The sequence below is a fragment of the Larus michahellis genome, unplaced genomic scaffold, assembly GCF_964199755.1.
Source record: "Larus michahellis unplaced genomic scaffold, bLarMic1.1 SCAFFOLD_26, whole genome shotgun sequence".
Classification (NCBI taxonomy): domain Eukaryota; kingdom Metazoa; phylum Chordata; class Aves; order Charadriiformes; family Laridae; genus Larus; species Larus michahellis.
Genome location: NW_027436225.1, coordinates 2,336,471 through 2,344,007, shown reverse-complemented (window position 1 = coordinate 2,344,007; position 7,537 = coordinate 2,336,471).

Here is a 7,537-nt window from a genome sequence, read left to right as displayed (position 1 = left end):
CACAGCCCGTGGGGCTGCGGGCTTTGCGGCGGCCGTCAGCCTTGGCGCCACCGGCGCCCACCTGGCGCCGCCGCGCCAGCCCCCGAAGCATTTTCCGGTAGGGACGCGTCTCTGGCCACAGCTCTCATGCCCGAAGAGCCAGGAGGGAAAGCTGTGCCTCGTTGGAAAGCTCTTTGGCAGCCGCTCGCGTGGCCCCACAGCCCGTGGGGCTGCGGGCTTTGCGGCGGCCGTCAGCCTCTGCGCCACCGGCGCCCACGTGGCGCCGCCGCGCCAGCCTGCGAAGTATTTTCCGGTAGGGCCGCGGCTCTGGCCACAGCTCCCACGCCCGAAGAGCCAGGAGGGAAAGCCGTGCCTCGTTGGAAAGCACTTTGGCAGCCGCTCGCGTGGCCCCACAGCCCGTGGGGCTGCGGGCCTTGCGGCGGCCGTCAGCCTTGGCGCCACCGGCGCCTACGTAGCACTGCCGCGCCAGCCTGTGAAGCATTTTCCGGTAGGGCCGCGGCTCTGGCCACAGCTCCCACGCCCGAAGAGCCAGGAGGGAAAGCCGTGCCTCGTTGGAAAGCTCTTTGGCAGACGCTCGCGTGGCCCCACAGCCCGTGGGGCTGCGGGCTTTGCGGCGGCCGTCAGCCTCGGCGCCACCGGCGCCCACCTGGCGCCGCCGCGCCAGCCCCCGAAGCATTTTCCGGTAGGGCCGCGTCTCTGGAAACAGCTCCCACGCCCGAAGAGCCAGGAGGGAAAGCCGTGCCTCGTTGGAAAGCTCTTTGGCAGCCGCTCGCGTGGCCCCACAGCCCGTGGGGCTGCGGGCTTTGCGGCGGCCGTCAGCCTCGGCGCCACCGGCGCCCACTTGGCGCCGCCGCGCCAGCCCCCGAAGCATTTTCCGGAAGGGCCGCGTCTCTGGCCACAGCTCCCACGCCCGAAGAGCCAGGAGGGAAAGCCGTGCCTCGTTGGAAAGCTCTTTGGCAGCCGCTCGCGTGGCCCCACAGCCCGTGGGGCTGCGGGCTTTGCGGCGGCCGTCAGCCTCGGCGCCACCGGCGCCTACGTAGCACTGCCGCGCCAGCCTGTGAAGCATTTTCCGGTAGGGCCGCGGCTCTGGAAACAGCTCCCACGCCCGAAGAGCCAGTAGGGAAAGCCGTGCCTTGTTGGAAAGCTCTTTGGCAGCCGCTCGCGTGGCCCCACAGCCCGTGGGGCTGCGGGCTTTGCGGCGGCCGTCAGCCTCGGCACCACCGGCGCCCACGTCGCGCCGCCGCGCCAGCCTGCGAAGCATGTTCCGGTAGGGCCGCGTCTCTGGCCACAGCTCCCACGCCCGAAGAGCCAGGAGGGAAAGCCGTGCCTCGTTGGAAAGCTCTTTGGCAGCCGCTCGCGTGGCCCCACAGCCCGTGGGGCTGCGGGCTTTGCGGCGGCCGTCAGCCTCGGCGACACCGGCACCCACCTGGCGCCGCCGCGCCAGCCCCCGAAGCATTTTCCGGTAGGGCCGCGTCTCTGGCCACAGCTCCCACGCCCGAAGAGCCAGGAGGGAAAGCCGTGCCTCGTTGGAAAGCTCTTTGGCAGCCGCTCGCGTGGCCCCACAGCCCGTGGGGCTGCGGGCTTTCCGGCGGCCGTCAGCCTCGGCGCCACCGGCGCCCACGTGGCGCCGCCGCGCCAGCCCCCGAAGCATTTTCCGGTAGGGCCGCGTCTCTGGCCACAGCTCCCACGCCAGAAGAGCCAGGAGGGAAAGCCGTGCCTCGTTGGAAAGCTCTTTGGCAGCCGCTCGCGTGGCCCCACACACCGTGGGGCTGCGGGCTTTACGGCGGCCGTCAGCCTCGGCGCCACCGGCGCCCACCTGGCGCCGCCGCGCCAGCCCCCGAAGCATTTTCCGGTAGGGCCGTGTCTCTGGCCACAGCTCCCACGCCCGAAGAGCCAGGAGGGAAAGCCGTGCCTCGTTGCAAAGCTCTTTGGCAGCCGCTCGCGTGGCCCCACATCCCGTGGGGCTGCGGGCTTTGCGGCGGCCGTCAGCCTCGGCGCCACCGGCGCCCACCTGGCGCCGCCGCGCCAGCCCCCGAAGCATTTTCCGGTAGGTCCGCGTCTCTGGCCACAGCTCCCACGCCCGAAGAGCCAGGAGGGAAAGCCGTGCCTCGTTGGAAAGCTCTTTGGCAGCCACTCGCGTGGCCCCACACCCCGTGGGGCTGCGGGCTTTGCGGCGGCCGTCAGCCTCGGCGCCACCGGCGCCCACCTGGCGCCGCCGCGCCAGCCCCTGAAGCATTTTCCGGTAGGGCCACGGCTCTGGCCACAGCTCCCACGCCCGAAGAGCCAGGAGGGAAAGCCGTGCCTCATTGGAAAGCTCTTTGGCAGCCGCTCGCGTGGCCCCACACACCGTGGGGCTGCGGGCTTTGCGGCGGCCGTCAGCCTCGGCGCCACCGGCGCCCACGTGGCGCCGCCACGCCAGCCCCCGAAGCATTTTCCGGTAGGGCCTCGTCTCTGGCCACGGCTCCCACACCCGAAGAGCCAGGAGGGAAAGCCGTGCCTCGTTGGAAAGCTCTTTGGCAGCCGCTCGCGTGGCTCCACAGCCCGTGGGGCTGCGGGCTTTGCGGCGGCCGTCAGCCTCGGCGCCACCGGCGCCTACGTAGCACTGCCGCGCCAGCCTGTGAAGCATTTTCCGGTAGGGCCGCGGCTCTGGAAACAGCTCCCACGCCCGAAGAGCCAGGAGGGAAAGCCGTGCCTCGTTGCAAAGCTCTTTGGCAGCCGCTCGCGTGGCCCCACAGCCCGTGGGGCTGCGGGCTTTGCGGCGGCCGTCAGCCTCGGCGCCACCGGCGCCTACGTAGCACTGCCGCGCCAGCCTGTGAAGCATTTTCCGGTAGGGCCGCGGCTCTGGAAACAGCTCCCACGCCCGAAGAGCCAGTAGGGAAAGCCGTGCCTCGTTGGAAAGCTCTTTGGCAGCCGCTCGCGTGGCCCCACAGCCCGTGGGGCTGCGGGCTTTGCGGCGGCCGTCAGCCTCGGCACCACCGGCGCCCACGTCGCGCCGCCGCGCCAGCCTGCGAAGCATGTTCCGGTAGGGCCGCGGCTCTGGCCACAGCTCCCACGCCCGAAGAGCCAGGAGGGAAAACCGTGCCTCGTTGGAAAGCTCTTTGGCAGCCGCTCGCGTGGCCCCACAGCCCATGGGGCTGCGGGCTTTGCGGCGGCCGTCAGCCTCGGCGCCACCGGCGCCCACGTGGCGCCGCCACGCCAGCCTCTGAATCATTTTCCGGTAGGGCCGCGGCTCTGGCCACAGCTCCCACACCCGAAGAGCCAGGAGGGAAAGCCGTGCCTCGTTGGAAAGCTCTTTGGCAGCCGCTCGCGTGGCCCCACAGCCCATGGGGCTGCGGGCTTTGCGGCGGCCGTCAGCCTCGGCGCCACCGGCGCCCACCTGGCGCCGCTGCGCCAGCCCCCGAAGCATTTTCCGGTAGGGCCGTGGCTCTGGCCACAGCTCCCACGCCCGAAGAGCCAGGAGGGAAAGCTTAGCCTCGTTGGAAAGCTCTTTGGCAGCCGCTCGCGTGGCCCCACAGCCCGTGGGGCTGCGGGCTTTGCGGCGGCCGTCAGCCTTGGCGCCACCGGCGCCCACCTGGCGCTGCCGCGCCAGCCCCCGAAGCATTTTCCGGTAGGGCCGCGTCTCTGGCCACAGCTCTCATGCCCGAAGAGCCAGGAGGGAAAGCTGTGCCTCGTTGGAAAGCTCTTTGGCAGCCGCTCGCGTGGCCCCACAGCCCGTGGGGCTGCGGGCTTTGCGGCGGCCGTCAGCCTCTGCGCCACCGGCGCCCACGTGGCGCCGCCGCGCCAGCCTGCGAAGTATTTTCCGGTAGGGCCGCGGCTCTGGCCACAGCTCCCACGCCCGAAGAGCCAGGAGGGAACGCCGTGCCTCGTTGGAAAGCTCTTTGGCAGCCGCTCGCGTGGCCCCACAGCCCGTGGGGCTGCGGGCCTTGCGGCGGCCGTCAGCCTTGGCGCCACCGGCGCCTACGTAGCACTGCCGCGCCAGCCTGTGAAGCATTTTCCGGTAGGGCCGCGGCTCTGGAAACAGCTCCCACGCCCGAAGAGCCAGGAGGGAAAGCCGTGCCTCGTTGCAAAGCTCTTTGGCAGCCGCTCGTGTGGCCCCACAGCCCGTGGGGCTGCGGGCTTTGCGGCGGCCGTCAGCCTCGGCGCCACCGGCGCCCACCTGGCGCCGCCGCGCCAGCCCCCGAAGCATTTTCCGGTAGGGCCGCGGCTCTGGCCACAGCTCCCACGCCCGAAGAGCCAGGAGGGAAAGCCGTGCCTCGTTGGAAAGCTCTTTGGCAGCCGCTCGCGTGGCCCCACAGCCCGTGGGGCTGCAGACTTTGCGGCGGCCGTCAGCCTCGGCGCCACCGGCGCCCACGTGGCGCCGCCGCGCCAGCCCCCGAAGCATTTTCCGGTAGGGCCGCGGCTCTGGCCACAGCTCCCACGCCCGAAGAGCCAGGAGGGAAAGCCGTGCCTCATTGGACAGCTCTTTGGCAGCCGCTCGCGTGGCCCCACACTCCGTGGGGCTGCGGGCTTTGCGGCGGCCGTCAGCCTCGGCGCCACCGGCGCCCACGTGGCGCCGCCACGCCAGCCTCTGAATCATTTTCCGGTAGGGCCGCGGCTCTGGCCACAGCTCCCACACCCGAAGAGCCAGGAGGGAAAGCCGTGCCTCGTTGGAAAGCTCTTTGGCAGCCGCTCGCGTGGCCCCACAGCCCATGGGGCTGCGGGCTTTGCGGCGGCCGTCAGCCTCGGCGCCACCGGCGCCCACCTGGCGCCGCTGCGCCAGCCCCCGAAGCATTTTCCGGTAGGGCCGTGGCTCTGGCCACAGCTCCCACGCCCGAAGAGCCAGGAGGGAAAGCTTAGCCTCGTTGGAAAGCTCTTTGGCAGACGCTCGCGTGGCCCCACAGCCCGTGGGGCTGCGGGCTTTGCGGCGGCCGTCAGCCTTGGCGCCACCGGCGCCCACCTGGCGCTGCCGCGCCAGCCCCCGAAGCATTTTCCGGTAGGGCCGCGTCTCTGGCCACAGCTCTCATGCCCGAAGAGCCAGGAGGGAAAGCTGTGCCTCGTTGGAAAGCTCTTTGGCAGCCGCTCGCGTGGCCCCACAGCCCGTGGGGCTGCGGGCTTTGCGGCGGCCGTCAGCCTCGGCGCCACCGGCGCCCACTTGGCGCCGCTGCGCCAGCCCCGGAAGCATTTTCCGGAAGGGCTGCGTCTGTGGCCAGAGCTCCCACGCCCGAAGAGCCAGGAGGGAAAGCCGTGCCTCGTTGGAAAGCTCTTTGGCAGCCGCTCGCGTGGCCCCACAGCCCGTGGGGCTGCGGGCTTTGCGGCGGCCGTCAGCCTCGGCGCCACCGGCGCCCACCTGGCGCCGCCGCGCCAGCCTGTGAAGCATTTTCCGGTAGGGCCGCGTCTCTGGCCACAGCTCCCACGCCCGAAGAGCCAGGAGGGAAAGCTGTGCCTCGTTGGAAAGCTCTTTGGCAGCCGCTCGCGTGGCCCCACAGCCCGTGGGGCTGCGGGCTTTGCGGCGGCTGTCAGCCTCGGCGCCACCGGCGCCCACCTGGCGCCGCCGCGCCAGCCCCCGAAGCATTTTCCGGTAGGGCCGCGTCTCTGGCCACAGCTCCCACGCCCGAAGAGCCAGGAGGGAAAGCCGTGCCTCGTTGGAAAGCTCTTTGGCAGCCGCTCGCGTGGCCCCACAGCCCGTGGGGCTGCGGGCTTTGCGGCGGCCGTCAGCCTTGGCGCCACCGGCGCCCACGTGGCGCCGCCGCGCCAGCCCCCGAAGCATTTTCCGGTAGGGCCGCGTCTCTGGCCACAGCTCTCATGCCCGAAGAGCCAGGAGGGAAAGCTGTGCCTCGTTGGAAAGCTCTTTGGCAGCCGCTCGCGTGGCACCACAGCCCGTGGGGCTGCGGGCTTTGCGGCGGCCGTCAGCCTCTGCGCCACCGGTGCCCACGTGGCGCGGCCGCGCCAGCCTGTGAAGTATTTTCCGGTAGGGCCGCGGCTCTGGCCACAGCTCCCACGCCCGAAGAGCCAGGAGGGAAAGCCGTGCCTCGTTGGAAAGCTCTTTGGCAGCCGCTCGCGTGGCCCCACAGCCCGTGGGGCTGCGGGCTTTGCGGCGGCCGTCAGCCTCGGCGCCACCGGCGCCCACGTGGCGCCGCCGCGCCAGCCCCCGAAGCATTTTCCGGTAGGGCCGCGTCTCTGGCCACAGCTCCCACGCCCGAAGAGCCAGGAGGGAAAGCCGTGCCTCGTTGGAAAGCTCTTTGGCAGCCGCTCGCGTGGGCCCACAGCCCGTGGGGCTGCGGGCTTTGCGGCGGCCGTCAACCTCGGCGCCACCGGCGCCCACCTGGCGCCGCCGCGCCAGCCTGCGAAGCATTTTCCGGTAGGGCCGCGTCTCTGGCCACAGCTCCCACGCCCGAAGAGCCAGGAGGGAAAGCTGTGCCTCGTTGGAAAGCTCTTTGGCAGCCGCTCGCGTGGCCCCACAGCCCGTGGGGCTGCGGGCTTTGCGGCGGCCGTCAGCTTCGGCGCCACCGGCGCCCACGTGGCGCCGCCGCGCCAGCCCCTGAAGCATTTTCCGGTAGGGCCGCGACTCTGGCCACAGCTCCCACGCCCGAAGAGCCAGGAGGGAAAGCTGTGCCTCGTTGCAAAGCTCTTTGGCAGCCGCTCGCGTGGCCCCACAGCCCGTGGGGCTGCGGGCTTTGCGGCGGCCGTCAGCCTCGGCGCCACCGGCGCCCACGTGGCGCCGCCGCGCCAGCCCCCGAAGCATTTTCCGGTAGGGCCGCGGCTCTGGCCACAGCTCCCACGCCCGAAGAGCCAGGAGGGAAAGCCGTGCCTCGTTGGAAAGCTCTTTGGCAGCCGCTCGCGTGGCCCCACAGCCCGTGGGGCTGCGGGCTTTGCGGCGGCCGTCAGCCTTGGCGCCACCGGCGCCTACGTAGCACTGCCGCGCCAGCCTGTGAAGCATTTTCCGGTAGGGCCGCGGCACTGGAAAGAGCTCCCACGCCCGAAGAGCCAGTAGGGAAAGCCGTGCCTCGTTGCAAAGCTCTTTGGCAGCCGCTCGCGTGGCCCCACAGCCCGTGGGCTGCGGGCTTTGCGGCGGCCGTCAGCCTCGGCGCCACCGGCGCCCACCTGGCGCCGCCGCACCAGCCCCCGAAGCATTTTCCGGTAGGGCCGCGTCTCTGGCCACAGCTCCCACGCCCGAAGAGCCAGGAGGGAAAGCCGTGCCTCCTTGGAAAGCTCTTTGGCAGCCGCTCGCGTGGCCCCACACACCGTGGGGCTGCGGGCTTTGCGGCGGCCGTCAGCCTCGGCGCCACCGGCGCCCACCTGGCGCCGCCGCGCCAGCCCCCGAAGCATTTTCCGGTAGGGCCGCGGCTTTGGCCACAGCTCCCACGCCCGAAGAGCCAGGAGGGAAAGCCGTGCCTCATTGGAAAGCTCTTTGGCAGCTGCTCGCGTGGCCCCACACTCCGTGGGGCTGCGGGCTTTCCGGCGGCCGTCAGCCTCGGCACCACCGGCGCCCACCTGGCGCCGCCGTGTCAGCCTGCGAAGCATTTTCCGGTAGGGCCGCGGCTCTGGCCACAGCTCCCAC